Source organism: Microcaecilia unicolor, chromosome 3, assembly GCF_901765095.1.
Source record: "Microcaecilia unicolor chromosome 3, aMicUni1.1, whole genome shotgun sequence".
In the NCBI taxonomy this organism is placed as follows: Eukaryota; Metazoa; Chordata; class Amphibia; order Gymnophiona; family Siphonopidae; genus Microcaecilia; species Microcaecilia unicolor.
The window spans coordinates 86,749,426-86,770,309 of record NC_044033.1 but is presented as its reverse complement, the minus strand read 5'-3'; positions in this window follow the sequence as shown (position 1 = coordinate 86,770,309).

Sequence of the window (20,884 nt, the reverse complement as noted above, 5' to 3'; positions counted from 1 at the left end):
TATTAAATAAAGTTATGCATGGAAATGACCTTATTCTATAAATTGCATGTGCAACCGTGCACACTAAGCTTAAAGAATTAGGGGATATATGTTGAGTAGCTTACCATCTACTGCCTCCTGTAGCCCCGTGTCCACCTAATGTAGCTCTGCCCACCACTGATTGTGCCAGAGGCATGTCTTTCTGCTACTTGCTCTTGTGGCCCTGCTGTCTGCCAATTATAGCTCCACCCACCACCAATCGTGTCAGAATTGATGTTAGCTGACCCAGATACATATTCCCTTCACCCAGCAGTGACCATACCCATCCAAGGAGCAGGTCAGACTCCTTGGATGAGCTCCTTGGGGTAACTCCTGGGCAACTCCTCTTCACGATGTCTCCCTCTGTCCACTGCTTAATGTAACCCCACCAACTATATCTTTACCCATGTCTCTTGTGGCCATTACCTTCCTGCATCAATTCCCTTTCCATTGCTTGTAACACCAATGACACTTCCAGAGGAGGGTCTACCTCTTAGGGGTAACACATAGGCGGTCGGTGGCTCAACTGTTTGGGGAGGCTAAAGGGGGCGGGGTTAGGAGTGGGGCCAGGGGTGGAGCTTAAATCCATAATTGTCTGATAACACACAGAAAAAATAAAAAATAAAAATAAAAGTCACAATTAATACCTTTTATTAAATTTAGATATTAGATATGTATCATATGTCAAAGAATAAAGTGGTTGCTCAAAGCATATTCTAAGCACAATCGCTCAATTGCAAAACACTATGTACAACTTTGTGCAAAAACACACTCAGAACCTTACTGTACCATAAATATTACACTGGGCAGAACCTAATACACCAATATACCACCCATACGGAAAATGCAGACCATCAACAATATGAAACAAGGGATCATAATACCACAATTCTCATGTAGAGCCACAAAACACCCTAATTCATGTTTAATGTGGGATAAAATGCCATAAATAAGTAAATAAATATAAACTTTTAATGTTGAGCACCTGATTCTCAAAGTGGACATATTCCAAACACTATAATGAAAATAAAATGATCTTTTCTGCCTTTGTTGTCTAGTGACTTTTTCTGATCATGCTGGCCCAGTATCCGATTCTGCTGCTATCTGTCCTCAGTGCAGGTCAGGAAGTCATCCTCGTTAAATATCTCCCTGGCAACCCAAGACACCTCCAGCCAACCCCCCTTGCTCTCCCAGCAGTAAGGTAAACAAACCATAAACCAATTTCTACAACTGGTTACACAAGGCTAGAGGGCTTTCACTGCAGCTCCTGCTGTGAGGATGGAGGTAAATCAACAATTTAAACCCCTCAGAGCACAGCAGGGGAGGCTTAGCCTCTCCAAGCTTATACCGGGTGCCTATGGGGTCACAATAGGAAGCAAGGGAATTCAGAAAGTAACCCCTAGCAAAAACATGACAGCAGTGGGGAAGGCAATGCTAATATAGAAAACCATCTAAATTCCCTTAACACATGGAAAGCAATGATTTGCAAGCCCTGATGTTTGAAGAAGATTTGGATAGGGAGGGCCAAAGAGGTGGAGGAGTGGCATTGTATGTGAAAAATAATATCAGGGTGGCTGAAATGCAGGGAGCCTGGGGAAAGGAAGAAGCTATATGGATCGATCTGGAAAGAGAAGTTGGAACCTGTATCCACATGGGTGTAATCTACAGACCTCCAGCACAAATGGAGAAGCTGGACAAGGATCTGATCGAAGATGTCCATAAGCTTTGAATGGGAAGTGGACCAATGATTCCAGGGAAATGGGATATAAAGTTTCAGAGTACCACTTTATTAAATGACTCGACACAGAAACTGTGTTTCGGCCACAGGCCTGCCTCAGGAGTCTAAAAAAATAAATATAACACATGTTTAAAAAAATATAATAAATAATACATGTTTAAAGAATATATAAACACTAGTAAAAAAGCCCAGTTTCTGATGCAAATGAAATGGGGGCTAGCAAGGTTTTCTTCTGTGTGCATGTGGGAGTGTGTGTGTCCCTGCCCTCTGCCCTCACTCCCTTCCCCTGTGCTGTCTGTCCTCTCTGTCCCCTCCCCCCTCGGAGTTGAGTCCTTTAGTGTTAAGTTTCCTGCTGTGTTTGTGTTACAGAGATAGTGAGGGCTTCTGCCCTCTCTCCCCTCCCCCCTCTGAGTCCTTCACTGTTACAGAGAGAGCGATTTGATTTCGTGCTTTGCTGTGTTTTCCTTCACTGTTTGTGTTACAGAGAGAGCGAGGGCGGGGCAGATACTTATGGGGAAACCGGATATCTCTCCCCCTTCACACTTCCGGCTGGAGGCTTCATTTAGAACGTTGGTGGTGCCTTTTATATATAGAGATATAAATTGACATGAAGAATGTACATAAAAGTGTTAATATATTCTTTAAACATGTATTATTTATTATATTTTTTTGAACATGTGTTATATTTATTTTTTTAGACTCCTGAGGCAGGCCTGTGGCCAAAACACAGTTTCTGTGTCGAGTCATTTAATAAAGTGGTACTCTGAAACTTTATATCCCATTTCCCTGGAGTCATTGGTCCACTTCCCACTCTCTTTACACTGTTATATTCACGTGGGAGTTAGTGTTCATCCACTTAGGTGGATCACCTTCTCCATAAGCTTTGAATGAAAGGGGAGGTGCTGTTGCTGGGAGATCTCAGCTTGCCTGATGTGGATTGGAAGTCCTGTCGGCAAAGTCAGAAAGAAGAGAGATTGTGAATGTTTGTCAAAGTGCTTTGCTCAGACAAATGGTGACCGAACCCATGAGGGAAGGGTCAACGCTGGATCTAGTGCTTACAAATGGAGAAGTGTTTCCAACATCTGGGTGGGTGCCCAGTTAGGCAATTGTGGTCATCTCACAATTTGGTTTGATATAAAGGCGAAAGTGGAATGCAGATGCACAAAACTCAAAGTACTGGATTTCAGACGTGCTGATTTTGGTAAAATGGGGGAATACTTGAAGGAGGAGATGACGGCAGGGGTAGGCATTGGAGAAGTTGAAGCGCAATGGTCCAAGCTGAAAACTACTATAAATATGGCAACAGATCTTTATATAAGGAAAGTAAACAAAACGAAGAGAAACAGGAAGCCTATATGGTTTTCTAAACAAGTGGCTGAAAAAAATAAGAGCAAAAAAGGCTGTGTTCAAGAAGTACAGAAGAATGCAACAAGAAAATCATGGAAAAGATTACCAGATTAAACTCAAAGAAGCGAAGATAGAAATACGGGTAGTGAAGGTGCAGGTGGAAGAAAAAATGGTTAAAGATGTAAAGAGAGGTGACAAGACCTTTTTCAGATGTCTTGGGGAAAGGAGAAAAGCTAGGAATGGAATTGGTAGATTGAAAGATGCTGAGAATAGCTATGTGGAAAGTGATGAGGATAAAGCGAGTGTGCTAAACAAATACTTCTCATAGTTCCTGGAGAAGTTCCTGGAGAAGGAATGCAGTTGGCTGCCGAGGGTATATCTGGGAATGGAGTGGATATTGCTCCATTCACAGAAGAAAGCATTTATAAACAACTCGAAAATCTGAAAGTGGTCAAAGCTATGGGGCCGGATGGGATACATCCCAGGATGCTGAGGGAGCTGAGAGGAATCCTGGCGGGACCTCTTAAGGATTTATTTAATAGATCTTTAGAGACGGGAGAGGTTACATGGGAAAGGCGACGAGTGGATGTGGTCCCTCTTAACAAAAGTGGGGACAGGGAAGAAATGGGAAACTACAGGCAGGTAAGCCTCACGTCAGTGGTAGGAAAAATAATGGAGCTGCTGTTGAAGGAAAAGATAGTTAACTTTCTAGAATCCAACGGGCTGCAGAATCTGAGACAACATGGCTTTACCAAAGGAAAATCCTGCCAAACCAATCTGGTTGATTTCTTTGACTGGGTGACCAAAGAACTGGATGGACATGCACTAGATGTAATCTGTTTGCATTTCAGCAAAGCCTTTGCTACAGTTCCTCACAGAAGATTCATGAATAAGCTGAGAGGGCTGAACTTAGGACCCAGAGTGATGAACTGGATTAGAAACTGATTGAATGACAGGTGACAGAGGGTGGTGGTAAATGGAATGTGCTCAGAGGAAAGGAAGCTGAGTAGTGGACTGCCTCGGGGGTCAGTGCTAAGCCGGTTCTGTTTAATATATTTCTGGGAGATGTTGCTGCAGGGTTAGAAGAAGGAAAAGTTTGCCTTTTTGTGGATGACACGAAGATAGCCAATAGAATGGATACCTTGGAGGGAGTAGAAACCATGAGAAGAGATCTCCAAAAATTAGGTCAAAGATCTGGCAGCTAAAATTTAATAATTCTCAATTCTATACCAGTTATTAAACATTAAAACATTATTTTTTTTAATAGTGCTCAGTGTAAGTAAGTGCCAACCACCACATAATATGGCTACCAGCTATGACACTCAACCATGTACCATCATTGCACTGGGTTCCCTTACCTCCTGCCCTATAGGCTAAATCAATGCTATTTCAGTTCAAGATACACTGGGTTGACTCATATGACCAGTAATCTCAATGATTGGGTAAGAACTGATTCATAACATAACTCATGAAACTGTTTAATAACTGGTATTACTTGGGAATTATTATAAATATATGATACCAGTGTAGGTATTAGAACCCAAAGAGATTATTTTGAGCTAACATTTAATGCTATGAAGTGCAGAGTGTTGCACTTGCAGATATCCAAAGGAGATGTACCAGATAGGAGGAGAGACAATGATGAGCATGGCTCAGGAGAGGGACCTTGAGGTGATGGTGTCTGCGGACTCAAGGTGATGAAACAATGTAATAAGATGGTGGCTGCGGCCAGAAGATGCTAGGCTGCATAGAGAGGGGTATAACCAACAGAAGAAAGGAGGTATTGATGCTCCTGTCCAAGTTGTTGGTGAGACCTACTTGGAGTACTGCATTCAGTTTTGGAGGCTGAATCTAGCTAAGGACGTAAATAAGACTTGAAGTAGTTCAGAGAAAAGTGACCAAAATGGTATGGGGTTTGCGTTGCAAGATGTATAAGGAGAGACTTGAGGACCTGAACATGTATACCCTGGAGGAAAGGAGAGACAGGAATGATATGGTACAGACGTTCACATATGTGAAAGGTATTAATTTACATTCAAATCCTTTCCAGAGATAGGAAGGTGGTAGATCTAGAGGACATGAATTGAGGTTGCTGGGGGGAGGGGGGAGGGAGGCTGACTCAGGAATAATATTGGTAAGTACTTTTTCATGGAAAGGGTGGTAGATACCTGGCATGCCCTCCCGCGGGAGCAGCTGGAGATTAAATAGGTAACAGAATTAAAAAATGGATGAGATAAACATAAATAAATTCTGCATAGAAGGTGTGAAACAAACAAGCTTAGCGGTAATTAGATGGCAACACCAGTAATTGGGAAGAGAAGCCAGTGCTGGGCAGACTTCTACAATCTGTGCCCTGATTGTGGCTGGATAGATTTTAGCTTCAGTTACTGGAGAACAAGGTCAGTGCAGGGCAGACTTCTATGGTCTGTGCCCTGAAAATGGCAAGGACAAGTCAAGATCAACTATACGTATAAAGTATCACATCATACCTTACATTATGAGTTTATCTTGTTGGGCAAACTGAATGGACTGTACAGGTCTTTATCTGCTGTCATCTGCTATGTTATTATGTTACCTATCTTAGGTTCACAACATAACTATTAACAGACTTCTTCAGGTCTCCATCCTCAGCTCCCTAGGATCATAGGTTGCATTCCTGTGAATCCTGACAGTTAGGTGCAAAGGGAGAATGAGAGGCATAGTGATAAGATGTACTGGCAGGATGAGACTTGGAGGAGGTGAAAGGGGGGGTGAGGTGGTGATACGCATACCTGGTATTGTAATAAAATATGGGGCCACGCATTTTATTAATGATCTTGGCTATTATGCAGCTTAAAGCTGTCTGTAACCTCAATCTTGCTGTGCTATAACTTCTTGCAGCATTCGAACATCTTGCAATTAATATATGCAGTGAAAGGTTATTCTATCAAGTCCTAAATTTCCTTACAGGTTAACAAAATCATTGTCTCAGAACAGCATAAGTAATTGTAGATGGGCCTTCAACTATGCATGACTCAGAGCTCACCAGGACATAACTATCAATTTTGTGTGTGTGTGTGGGAAGTGTTCTGTGTGTGTGTGTATATGTATGTATGTGTGTGTGTGTGTGTGTGTGTGTGTGCGCATGCATACACATGCATGATATGTGGGAAGTGTTCTGTGTGTGTGTGTGTGTATGCATACATGTGCAATGGTATGTGGGAAGTAGTGTGGGTATGGATGTGTGTGCATACAAGTGCATGATATATAGGAAGTGTTCTGTGTGTGTGTGTATATATATATATATATATATATATATGAATGGCATGTGGGAAGTGTGTGTGTATATATACACATTCATGATGTGTGGGAAGTGTTTTGTGTATGTTTGTCTGTGTGCATACATGTGCATGGTATGTGGGAAGTGTTGTGTGGGCGAGGTGTGGGGTGTAGGGGTGTGCATAACATAGTAACATAGAGGGGCATAATCGAACGGCGTCCCAACCGTATTATCGAAAAAAGATAGCCGGCTATCTTTTGTTTTGATAATACGGTTGGAGCTGGCCAAATGTCTGTGTTTGGGCAGGCTTTAGAGATGGCCGGCATCGGTTTCCGGCTATAATGGAAACTAATGCCGGCGATCTCAAAGCCGGCCAAATCCAAGGCATTTGGTCATGGGAGGAGCCAGCATTTGTAGTGCACTGGTCCCCCTGACATGCCAGGACACCAACCGGGCACCCTAGGGGGCACTGCAGTGGACTTCAAAAATTGGTCCCAGGTGCATAGCTCCCTTATCTTGGGTGCTGAGCCCCCCAAATCCCCCCCAAAACCCACTACCCACAACTCTACACCACTACCATAGCCCTAAGGGGTGAAGGGGAGCACCTATATGTGGGTACAGTGGGTTTTGGGGGGTTTGGAGGGCTCCCATTTACCACCACAAGTCTAACAGGTGGGGGGGGGGGATGGGCCTGGGTCCACCTGCCTGAAGTGCACTGCACCCACAAAAATCTGCTCCAGGGACCTGCATATTGCTGTCAGGGAGCTGGGTATGACATTTCAGGCTGGTATAGAGGCTGGCAAAAAATTGTTTTTTAAATTTTTTTTTTGGGTGGGAGGGGGTTGGTGACCACTGGGGGAGTAAGGGGAGGTGATCCCTGATTCCCTCCGGTGGTCATCTGGTCAATTGGGGCACTTTTTTGAGGCTTGGTCCTAAAAATAAATGGACCAAGTGAAGCCGGCCAAATGCTCGTCAGAGCCAGCCATCTTTTTTCCATTATCGGCCGAAGCTGGCCATCTCATAACCACACCCCTGTCCTGCCTTCCATATCCTTCCGAAACGCCCCCCTTTAACTTTGGCTGGCTCTGCAACAGAAAGCAGTTGGAGCTGGCCAAAATCGGCTTTCCATTATACCGATTTGGCCGGCTTCAGGAGATGGCCGCCAATCTCCCGATTTGTGTCAGAAGATGGCGGATGATCTCTTTTGAAAATAAGCAGGATAGTAACATAGTAGATGATGGCAGAGAAAGACTTGTACAGTCCATCCAGTCTGCCCAACTACTACTACTACTTAACATTTCTAGAGTGCTACTAGGGTTACGCAGCGCTGTACAATTTAACAAAGAGAGACAGTCCCTGCTCAAAGAGCTTACAATCTAATAGTTAAACTCATATGTACTACTTTATGTGCATACCTGACTTTGATTTGTATCTGCCATTTATGTGGGATGTTTTATGTGTGTGTGTGTGTGTGTACATACACATTCATGGTATGTGGGAAGTGTTGTGTGTGTGTATGGGTGTGTATGTGCATACATATGCATGGTATGTAGGAAGTGTTGTGTTGTGTGGGTGGGTGAGTGTGCATACACATGCATAATATGTGGGAAGTGTTTTGTGTGTGCATGTGTGTGTGTCTGTGTGCATACACATGCATGGTATATGGGAAGTGGTTTGTGTGTGTGTGTGTGTGTATACACATTCATGGTATGTGGGAAGTGTTGTGTGTGTGGAGGTGTGGGGGTGTGCATACATGTGCATAGTATGTGGAAAGTTTTGAGTATGTGTGTGTGTGTCCATACACATTCATGATAAGTGGGAATTGGTATGTGCATATGTGTACATACACATTCATGGTATGTAGGAAGTGTTGTGTGGGATGTGAGGGGTGTGCATAAATGTGCATGGTATATGGGAAGTGGTATGTGTATGTGTGTGTGTGTGTGTGTGTGTGCATACACCTGCATGGTATGTGAGAAGTGTTGTGTGGTATGCAGACTTGGTGAAAATGCTGAGAAATCGAAACAATTGTTTTTTTTTAATGTAGACGATCACAAAGCTTTAAATATTAAACATAAGGAGGATAATTTTGACAACAGCATGCAGGCAAATTCAAACCATCTTTTAAAAAAATACAAAAGTCCCAAGCATACACAGATGTTCTTGTGCAGATCTGCCTTCATTGCTCTTCAGTCCTTTCTTTGTCCAAACTACACACAGATGAACTCTGCTCTAAGAATTTTTTCTTGTCTTATCTTAAAATTTCCCCTTTTGTTCTTTTCCCTCTTTCTCATCGCCCTAAAAAAATAAACTTTCTTTTTCCAGCAAATCTACCCTCTTCCTTCAAGTGTGATTTTTCCAGCTCCGTCTTCATGATGGCATTTTACTGACTTTTGTGTAGTAATGCATGATACTTCCTGTATTGGATAGCAATGTTATATATGTGGGTTTATAAGGGGAAAAAAAGGCTTTAAGATCTTTGTAGTTACTTCAAAATGTGATTGCTTGAGTGTTTACAAATATGAGACCCTGGGATCTCATTACCACTATTCAATGTTGCACATGGCTCGGATTGTGTTTATTATTCAAGTCTTTACAATATAGATGGATTCTGATATTCATTTGTTACTTTACTGGCAAGAACCTAAGTGGGCCCTTCATGATCAAAATTCCATAAGATTGGAATGTCCATCTGTATCTAAGGTCTGTCTGGTGGCTTGAACCAGTATTTTCTCAGTGATAGGTCCAGAGTATTGGAATAAAATGCCTTTGGCTATTCACCAGGAAATCAACTTATTAGCCTTTTATAAGAAGTTGAAGACTTATTTATTTAACCTGGCATTTCCTGATGGAGGAAGCTTCTATTTTAGGATCAAGTTGTTTGTACTTATCTGGTATGTCTATGTTAAAATGGTATCTATCAGGGACATGCATCCATTTGAAAAGACATAGGAAATGTAAACATTTCCCTTAATGTTTCCTATCATTCATAGCCTGAAACGACAGCCCACCCCCCAAGAAAAATGTCAGTTTTTTTCCAGGGTCATTAAATTTCAGGGGTCCCCCACCCCTAGTGTTAATAGCTAGCAGGTACAAGCCAGCCTTGAACCTTGTGACCCTTGGGTTGGAAGGCAGATGCTTTCCAGGAGGACTATTCTGCCTCTTGGGAATCTGATTGAAGCCAGCCTATTCCTAGCTGTGTCTTGAATTTCTGGTAATCTTAGTTCCAATTTCTTGATTGGCCCAGCAGGGTCCAGTTCAGAACAACTTGAACATTCCCCCCCCCCCCCACCCCCACACACACAAACTTCTGGGTTTGTTTCCTCATATGTTAGTGTTGTTTTCCATTTCTCGCACATTTGGATCTTATGTTTTGCCTTAGGAACCTAGCGTCTTGTCAGGTTCTTTGCCATCAGAAATCCTTGTTTGCCCTTTTAATGTACAGTGACATTAAAATTTACCTTGAGCAATCCTAGTTCTTGTCTTGTTCTAGTCTAGTATTCAAGCCTCAGGAACTCTGTGACAGAATGAACCAATCACAGGGAAGGCACCTAAATAAATGGAAGAATTCAGCTAAATTTGAGTGCCTACAACAGCAGAGCTGTGAAGTTACCCAGTTTGAAAAGGGAGGACCAATATTCAAAGCAACTTAAGCAGGCAGGAGAGGCTCCTGCTCTCTTAACTCATACTCAGCAGTGGCGTAGCCAAGGGTGGGCCTGGGTGGGCCCAGGCCCACCCACTTTGAGCGCAGGCCCACCCAGTGGCAGCATACCTATGATGTGGCTGGCAAGGCCAAGCCCGCCCCCAGCTGAAAACTCCCAACAACTGTCCCTCTTGCATACCTTGTAAATAGCAGATTTTCGCCTGCAGTGAGCAGCAATTGATACATACTGCTCGCACCAGCCCCACAGCCTTCCCTCTTATATATTCCTGCCTAGGTGGAAACAGGAAGTTGCATCAGAGGGAAGGCTGTGGGGCCAACATGAGCAGTGTGTATTAGTTGCTGCTCGCTGCTGCTATTTAAAAGGTATGCGGGGGAGGGGGATGTTTGAGAGACCATATGGCATGCAGGCAAGAGAGGGAGAGACCAAATCACTTGTGGGACAAGGCACAGTTCTTCTGCCCACCTATCTTGGGCCCAGGCCCACCCAAAATTGGGTCTGGCTACGCCCCTGATACTCAGTGGGCCAGTCACCAGATTCAGTGGCACTTAACTGAGCAGTCCTGCTGCATAACAGCATTAACCGGGCATTAACAGCTATCCAGAAAAAGGATGTTCCAGTGGCAGAGCTGGGGAGAAGCTGGCAGATATGTAGGTACCAGTGATATTCAGTGCCAGTGCCTGCACAGCTAAGTAGGAAGATAGGACTGCACAAAAAGCAGTCCTAACTTTGCCCTCTTAACTATGCAGGTGGTTAGCACCCACACAGCGTCTGGGTAACGGTTTTTATTGGTCTCCCCTCCATCCCAGCCACTCCTACAGGATCCTCTCCTCCCTCCTGACCCCCCCAGCAATAAAAGCTCAGAAACATATCCAGACTCTGCCTCCTGGCCCTTCCCACCAACAGTATTAACCCCCCAATGTGTCTCAGTCCCCCCTGGATCCCTCATATGCCAGTAGGTCCTACCCTTGAGCCTCTTAATTTCCATGGTGGTTCAGTGGGTGATTGGAGCAGAAGCAAATCCCACTTGCTTCTGCCTCCAGTAGGACTGGTGGCAAAATGGCTGCCACAACCTCTAGATAGGATAATTGCAGTACTTTGAGACTATTGCTAGAGATCACGGCAGCCATTTTGCAGTCAGAGCTGCTAGAGGCAGGAACAAGTGAGGTTCACTCTTGCCCTGATCACCCACTGGACCACCATGGAACTTGGTAGACCCGGGGTGGCCTGCCAGCATATGAAGAGTCTGGAAGGGGTGTTGAGACATGTTGGGGGGGATTACTACTGTTGGGAGGAGGTGCCAGGAGGCATGTTTGGGGGGGGGGGGGGCTGTATTGCTGTGCAGTGGGTCTTGTTGGGGGGGGGGAGGGGAATTGGATTTGGGGGGATGGTGGGGGGACCTGATATCCCCTTATGTGTGTTCCAGCCAATATTATGCTGGAACCTGCATAAGTGTCTTATGTGGGTCCGTTGAATATTGGCTGGGAGCCGCATAACACCTCGTGGTCAGCACATGTCTAGTGACAGCTGGATATTCAATGCCGATGCCCAGACATGGCCTAGCATTGAATATCCAGGGCTCATTTAGTTGGCAATGGTCAGTGTTTAAAAATGCTGACCACCACCAGCTGAATATTGATCAAGTAGATTTTAGGCCAGAGCTAGCTTTCTGATAAACCTATCATAATACATTCTGGGACTCGTAGATAAATTTCAATGGATAAAATTATTTCTGGTTTCAATCACCAACCAGTGTGATGCCTTCAGTATCAAGGTCACATGATCATATTTCTTTGTACCCAGCACCAACCTTGTAGCAGTATTTTGTAAAAGCTGCAGTTTCTTCAGTGCTACCCTAAGAATAACACAATATAAATGTAACAAATAAATAAATAAAATTACAGTAATCTAATTTACTAAGTACTGAAGAATGTGCTAAAGTCATTAAGGGACATAGTTATCAGTGTGGACTACTGTTAACATTTTGTTATTTTACCATTAACTTGTGGTATTTTAACACAGGTCCCATTTTATGCAATGAGATCTAGTTACTAATAACTGGTTTAACAGTTAAAATAACACATCTTCATGGTAGTGAAAGATAACTTTCCCCCTAAATCGCCTCTAGTTTAATAACTCCATAAAAACTAAAGTAAGTCTTCACTACTGCAAATATCTGCATATGCCAGGCTAACATACCCTCCAGTCTCACCCCCAAGCTCTTCACCAACCTTACTGGGTGTATTTCTGAATCCTCAATAATGGGGTGATCTAACAGTGCTCTATCCTTCCTATTCAACTACATAGCCTCCATTTTAGCAGGGTAGAGTTTTAAATGACAGATCCTCAACCAGTCCTCAACAACTTTCAAACACGTAATGATCTGCCCAATCATGTCCACCATATGACACAGCAATTGTATAGCAATGACACCCAGTAACAAGTCCTGCCAATTTACCTGAAACTTCCTACTAGTAAAAAAAAGTCTCAAGCCACTGTAATGCAGATTCATATAATCTACTACTACTACTACTATTTAGCATTTCTATAGCGCTACAAAGCATACGCAGCGCTGCACAAACATAGAAGAAAGACAGTCCCTGCTCAAAGAGCTTACAATCTAATAGACAAAAAATAAATAAAGTAAGCAAATCAAATCAATTAATGTGAACGGGAAGGGAGAGGAGGGTAGGTGGAGGCGAGTGGTTACAAGTGGTTACGAGTCAAAAGCAATGTTAAAGAGGTGGGCTTTCAGTCTAGATTTAAAGGTGGCCAAGGATGGGGCAAGACGTAGGGGCTCAGGAAGTTTATTCCAGGCGTAGGGTGCAGCGAGACAGAAGGCGCGAAGTCTGGAGTTGGTAGTAGTGGAGAAGGGAACAGATAAGAAGGATTTATCCATGGAGCGGAGTGCACGGGAAGGGGTGTAGGGAAGGACGAATGTGGAGAGATACTGGGGAGCAGCAGAGTGAGTACATTTATAGGTTAGTAGAAGAAGTTTGAACAGGATGCGAAAACGGATAGGGAGCCAGTGAAGGGTCTTGAGGAGAGGGGTAGTATGAGTAAAGCGACCCTGGCGGAAGATGAGACGGGCAGCAGAGTTTTGAACCGACTGGAGAGGGGAGAGGTGACTAAGTGGGAGGCCAGCAAGAAGCAGATTGCAGTAGTCTAAACGAGAGGTGACAAGGGTGTGGATGAGGGTTTTGGTAGAGTGCTCGGAAAGAAAGGGGCGGATTTTACGGATGTTGTAAAGAAAGAAACGACAGGTCTTGGCAATCTGCTGGATATGAGCAGAGAAGGAGAGAGAAGAGTCAAAGATGACCCCAAGGTTTCGAGCTGAGGAGACAGGGAGAATGAGAGAGCCATCAACAGAAATAGAAAACGGGGGGGAGCGGGGAGGTGGGTTTGGGGGGGAAATGAGAAGCTCGGTTTGGTCATATTTAATTTCAGGTGGCATTGAGACATCCAGACAGCAATGTCAGACAAGCACGCTGAAACTATGGTTTGGATGCAAGGTGAGATATCAGGGGTAGAAAGGTAGATTTGGGAGTCATCAGACAGATCAGAAGCTTCAGACTAACAGGATCACATGAGGCAGATAGATCTAATAGACTAAGTAAGGAGTCACCTCTTTATCACACTACCTAGACATACTGTCCATGATACTTGCAAGTGCTATACCCTCTTCTGTATTCTGACTAGCCCTCATACAACATGTCATTCTCTATGACATACTGCTGTAGGAATAGGCTATTATTTGCAGTGACATAGGAGATCCATGTTGTTGCATATCTACTATAATAAAACTCACCCTCAACGTTCTGAGGACACTGATGTCAGTGAAGCCAAGCTCTGACTTCCTTCAAAAAGGTTCGAAGGTTCGTGGTGGTGAAGCCACCAAAATCGCTCCGAGCCCCGCCCTCGAGGGTGGAGCAATGGCAGAACAACGAAGGGGTTGGCAGGCAGGCAGGCAGGGAGGGAGGGAGGGAGGCAGGGGTGGGTGGGAAATCGCTCCGGGCCCCGCCCTCGCGTCTAACGTCATGACGTTGGGGGCGGAGCAATGCCAGAACAACGAAGGGGTTGGCCAGGGAGGGAGGAGGGTGTTGGCGACGAAAACTTTGCTAGCACCCGTTTCATTTGCTCTGAAACGGGCTTCTTTTACTAGTTATTAATAAATGAAAACAACTACAAAACCCACAACATTTTGTGTTTTTTCTTTTGACGATAATAGTACGCATTCTGCAATATACCAATGATTCTGTCAGCTAGCATTATCATTGACCCGTTTCGGGAAGCATACTGACCTCCAAGCCACACAGGGTATCTCATCCAGAAATAAGACCAGTAGATGAAATGGCAGATTCCTTCTTCAGAATGTGCAATTACCTGTTTTCCTTGTAATTATAAGAATTTGACTGGTGGACCACAAAGTGTGGATTTGCCAGTTAGTTAGAATGAATCTCCCTGATCCTATTTTAAACCCATGAATACAGAATGACTACAGCAAAGCACGGGCCACTGCTATTAAGAGACAAATTTTAAAAGGCTCTGGTTGTTCATGGCGTACAGACAGGAAAGATTTATTTCTCAAGGACAATGATTTGTCTGCAAGCAAAATGTTCAGTGAGAGAAAGACCTAGAATTTAGGAGAGGGCAAAAAATTGAAGTTGTGCATAAGAATGTAACCAGCATGTTCTGAGATAGTGTATGAACAGGTTGCAAGGAAGAACTCATTTACATAATCCACAGAGCAGATCTGGACTCCATCCGACTATTCTCTTTAAAAAAAATGAAGGCAGCACACTTGTGCTTGCAACTTGGCTGTTTTATTAACAAAATCCATCAAGTACAGTACAGTATTCACAATTCCTCGCCTACAGAAGATATCGGATTCTCAGCTGAGGCAACTGCAGGGATGCTAGGGATTTGCACAGGCAAAACACATTTGGTTGGTTTTCATTTTTTCCTGAATTTTCCCAGTTTTCAGGTGTTTTTTTTTACTTGTTAATTTCACACATTCATTTTAGGTGTTTTTTTTAACATGTGCTATATCATTTTAATGTTAACAGTATCAATAGCTTCTCTCAATGGAGGGAGCTCTTATGTCTCCAAGCCAGAATGCCCAGCTCCAAACCATTTAAAATTTTTTTATAGGATACATTTGTGTCTAGTAGCACTATTGGATCTATCGGATGTGCATGACACCACTACTGTGGCTCAATTTATGAAGCCTAGCATTGCTTAGAGTGGGCATGTATTTGTCATTGATCCAAAATTTTATTACTTTTTTATTTTTTTTGCTTTTTCCTTATAAATTATCTTTTATCAAAAAACTTATTTATTTCAAAATTCAAATACTTAGCTTGGAAGCTTCTTCTTTTTTAAGTTCTCAATTCTCAGTTTTCCACATATTATATTGAAGGAGACTACTCATACCAGCATGAATCCATGTTTCGCAAAGCTGCCGTATCAAGGACTGTCTCCACTATACAATAGACCGCATCTTCACCTTCCATGGTGGGTTACCACTGTGCATGCAATTTCAGAGGGTTTTCTTTTTCCCGTTAAAATGGCGCACGCTCAGGGCGGAACTACTGCCAGTGGCCGCATTGGGCTGGCAGTGGTTCCTATTTAGTGTTCATTTGCCCTCCTCCTCCCCTGTTCCTCTTTACCCTGTAATTCTCTTGCCCGTAATGTCTTGTCTGTCTGTTTTACCTAGATTGTAAGCTCTTGGAGCAGGGACTGTCTCTCTATGTCAAATGTTCAGCGCTGCGTGCGTCTGGTAGCGCTATATAAATGCTATTAGTAGTAGTAGTAGTAAGCCCGCATTGGGCTTACCGATGCTTTGTAAAAGACCCCCTGAGATCTTTAAGTCTGTCCCCATTCACTGTATATGAAGATTACTGACCATTTTGGGAGATGTCCTCTGGACCGGCTTCATCTATATGCCCATCTTCTCCTAACCCTGCTCTCTGTAGACTTCCTTCAAACTCTGCATCTTCCCTCAGGCTGCTTGATATTGATGAATCTGAAGTACAAAATTAGTCTAAGGTCTAAATTGATTCAAAATCAGACAAATGGTTTGAAAGTGAGCTCTTGCAAATGAAATGCCACTGCGCCATTGTAGAAAATTGGAACATGTTTGACAAAAAAATAAAAATGCATCTAACAGGGATAATTGGAGAAGTGCAATTAGGGAATATGAAACAACTCTTTAAAAGAAAAGCTTATTATTCAGGACTTATAGGGCTGTAGCCAGGCTTTTGATACTAAAGCTCTATTCATCATTGTTACTAAATTCACTGACACTACTCTCTGTACAAAAATTTCTCAAGAGACAATGCCCTCTGCTTTACAGTTAGCAGATTATTTTCAATCTAGGGTGTCTCTAATTAGAGTCCAATTTGACAAGAATGTTAATCAATACGAACCACCAGCAATTCCTCTTACTTGTGCAGGCTTTATTACTCACGTTTATTAGATTATTGTAATGTTATTTATCTTAGGTGTTCTATTTCATTATTGAAGAAGCTTCAAACCATCCAAAATATGGCTGTGCACTTGATTATTTTCTCCCAAAACATCTGATAAACTTTAATCCTTTTATATCAATCTGTACTGGCTTCCCATTCAAGGAAACAAAGAGGTAGACGATCTGCAAGCTCCAAGATGGAAAATATACAAAGCAGATCGTTGATGGATAAAAATGATTTTAATAATAAATTAGACTATGCATACAATAGCCCGACACAGGCCGTGTTTCGCCCTACTGGGCTGCTTCAGGGGCTACAAAACAAAATAATATATAATAAATAATCAAATATAAAGTTAAAATTGAAATTAGAATTAAAAAATTCAATCTAAATCCCACAGAATTTACATGTATATAAAAGAACAGATAAATCAAAACATACATATATATATAGTAAAATATCACATAAATCAAAATATACATATATATATCGTAAATATCATATATATAAAAGAACAGATAGATCAAAACATACATATATATACAGTAAAAGTGGAGACTTTGCTATATACACTCCTATCGTAAGAATTATCGCTATTCCTGCATGACTACATACTTATGAGTGATACTATTTCATGCAGGCTATTGATCATTGGTTTCAACATCTCTGAGAGAGCCGTTTTTTCAAGATATCAACTGTATATGTGAGTCCTTTTTCTTTTATCTTTCTTCTTCTTTTTTCCATCTCTCATTATTATTTTTCTTCTTTTCTTTTCCATCCTTCATTATTCATTTAATTATTTTGATACCCCATAATCAATTTTTTATTCCATGAGCTTATGATCATTCTATTTTTAACATAATTGTTTTTCATTTTTTAGTATATCACAGTTGCTTTTATCATTTTACTCCTCCTTTGGTAGTGGAGAAACATTGAAGAGGTGGGTGTCTTATGCATTTCATTCAGTTTTTGTTTGTATTTACAAGCATAACATAATCATGATAATACTATTTAGAACATTGATTTTTTAATGTGATATTTTACTGTATATATATGTATGTTTTGATTTATCTGTTCTTTTATATACATGTAAATTCTGTGGGATTTAGATTGAATTTTTTAATTCTAATTTCAATTTTAACTTTATATTTGATTATTTATTATATATTATTTTGTTTTGTAGCCCCTGAAGAAGCCCAGTAGGGTGAAACACGGCCTGTGTCGGGCTATTGTATGCATATTCTAATTTATTATTAAAATCATTTTTATCCATCAACGATCTGGCTTCCCATTCATACATGAATTTTGTTTAATTTTGTTTTTTTAATACAAGACATTACATGGCATGGCTCCTATTTAAATGACTATTTTCTTTTAACTATTAACCCCGTTTACTAACCTGTACTAGCAGCTGCAGTGCACGAATGCCGCCACAGCCCATTCACGTTGAATGGGCTGTGTTGGCATTGCCGCGTGGCTCAGTAAACAGGGGGTAACTGTCTTCAATTATAAGGATTTTAGAGATAAGATCAAAACACATTTATTTCAGAAATCCTTTAATAACGTTGCGCCTGATTCATTTGTGTTCTTACACAAGTTGTAAAGAAATATTAGTTTTGCTAGTCTAAGAATTATGGTATTATGAATTGGATTTTGGTTCTTTTTTTTCCCCCCTTTTTAAGTCTTAGTATTTTTATTGATTTAAGAATAGAAAAACATATTAGAAAGCATTATAACATCATACAAATGCTAAAAAGCGTGAGGGAGGAAAAAGAGAGAAAAAGAAGCAATTAAAAAAAAATAAAACAAAACAAGAAAAAAACACCCAGGAGGGAAAGGACTTCTCAGCATGCATCTCTAAAGTACATGAGCAACAAAGACCACTTGTCCTTGTAAGAAATATAGCAATGCGACTTTTTAGCAAGGAAGGATTCATACTTATAAGTCTGAAATACTAAATTCCACCAGCATTGATGTGTGGCTTGATCCAGAGTCTTCCAGTGGCAGAGTACAATTTTCAAGGCTAAAGCAAGTAAAGTATTAACAAGCAAGCAATCATTCTGACTTAACATAGATTGAAAACACTGGTCTCGAAGCAACACATATTTGTATAACATAGGACCAGTGAAATGAAACATATCTGTTAAAGTGAGCCATACGTCATCACAAAATGGTTTAATACATACATAGTCAAAAATAAGATGTTTGATAGTGCCCAGTTGATCATGACAAGACCAACATGAGCTGGGAATGGAAGGGTTGATTGAATGCGACCTGAGGGGTGTCCATAGCGACCTGTGCATGAAAAAATAGAGGGACTGTGTTATGGCCACAGACCTGGAGCACTTAAACATTGAGTTCCATACCTGTCTCCAGCTGCTATCAGAAATGGGCTGCTGAATATTCTCTTCCCAACACCTACGCAGGCCCAGACATGTGATGGGAGATTTACTTAAAAGGATAGTATAAACATGCGATGCAACATGTCTGGTAGACTAAAGGCTGTTAGCTACATCAATAATCTCTGGAAAATGGGGCATCTTGGTAATTTGTAATTTGTTTTTTTTCAATATGGAGCTAAGTTGTAACCACTGGTACAAGTGAGAGTTTAATAAGGGAAAGTCAGCCTGCATAGCTGAGAATGATTTCCAGGTATGAGCGTTTACATCAACAAAATGTCCAAGAGTCCATATACCTATTCGTTGCCAATGAGACCAGGACACTTGTTTTTTACCAATTGTAAATTTAGGGTTTGTCCAGATGGGCATAGATAAATTAGAGGACCAGGGAATGTTTAAGAGTTTATCAAACGAGGACAGTAATCTATGAGTGGTGTGAATGATAGGGTTAGAGGCAATATGCTTGGGGAGTTGCATACCTACTAAATAAGAGTGTATGAGAGGATTGATTATGGACTGCTACAGCAGCAACCATCTAGGTGGAAAATCGACATTAGAGGGGGCAATCCATTCTAGACCTTGGCAGATAATAAAAGCTTTGTGATAGGATAGGAGATCAGGGAATCTTACTCCACCTTGTAATTTTGATAATTTAAGTTTCCCTAGGGAGATTCTGGGTGATTTGAAATTGCATAAGAAGTTGAAGAGTAGCTTCTCCAACCTCCTATAGAAGGCAGCTGGAAACAGGATAGGAACCATGCTTAGGGAATACGTAATTTTGGGGACTACCATCATTTTGATAGAGTCAAGACTGCCGCACCAAGTTAAATTAAGTGGAGACCAGGACGAAAGGGATTGTGCAACTGTGGTAGCAATTCTATCTGAATTAAGTTTTATGGTAGTTTGAAGATCTCTATCAAAAAGGACACCCAGATACTTGAGGAAGGAGACTACCCACTTAAGGGGATAACCAGGCATTATGAAAGGGGTGCAAGCATCATTTAGTGGCATCAACTCCGTTTTGTCCCAATTAATTTTGTAGACAGATAATTTTGAAAACTGATTAATTAGCTGAATAAGGGCAGTCAATGACGTCATAGGACTGGTGAGATACAGCATAATATCATCGGCATAAGCTGAGAGCTTAAATTCCTCCTTCCCCAGCACCACACCCGTGATATCATGAGAGCTCCGGATAGCTACCAAAAGGGGCTCAAGCACTAAGTTAAACAGAAGAGGAGAGACAGGGCAACCCTTTCTCATACCTCTGTGCAGCTCAAAGGAGGCAGAGAACTCACCATTAGCCATTAATTAACCTAAGAAGGTTAATTAATCTACCTGAGTCAACAGAGGGTGAAGTGATTTGCCCAGTACCAAAGGAGCATCAGTGGAAAAGGGGGATTTGAGCTCTGACGTCTGTATTTTTTTCAGCCCACAGTTGTAACCATTAGATTACTCCAGTACTTTTGTGGATAGACACAGGAAGAACATAAAGAGCTAGATTCAGTAAATGACACTCAAAAATCAGCACTGAAAAATGTCAGTGCTCAATGTAATTCTATAATGGCCACACAAATGAGCGCGCCCATTATAGAACAGCATTGCGTGCCGATTTCAGCACCCAGTTTGGGCGCACATCCCCAGTATTCTATAACACTGCAAGCAAATTTTAGGAACACCTCGATCCGCCCATGGCCACACCCCTTTCTGGGTTGCGCACTATGGGAATTGGATGCATATTGTTATAGAATAGCGCGTAGCAAGATGTGTGTTCAAATTCAAATTGGTGTCAATTAGTGCCAATTAGCATCCAATTATTGGCACTAATTGGCTAATTAGCTAATTTAGTTGGATGCACATCTTAGATCAGCTCCCAAATATTGGTGCCCAATTTTGGGTGCCATGTATAGAATCAAGGAGAAAATGTGGCATTCTATTCTCCATGACAGGCTGCAATATGGTGTCTGCCTATGAAAGGAGTTTGACAACAT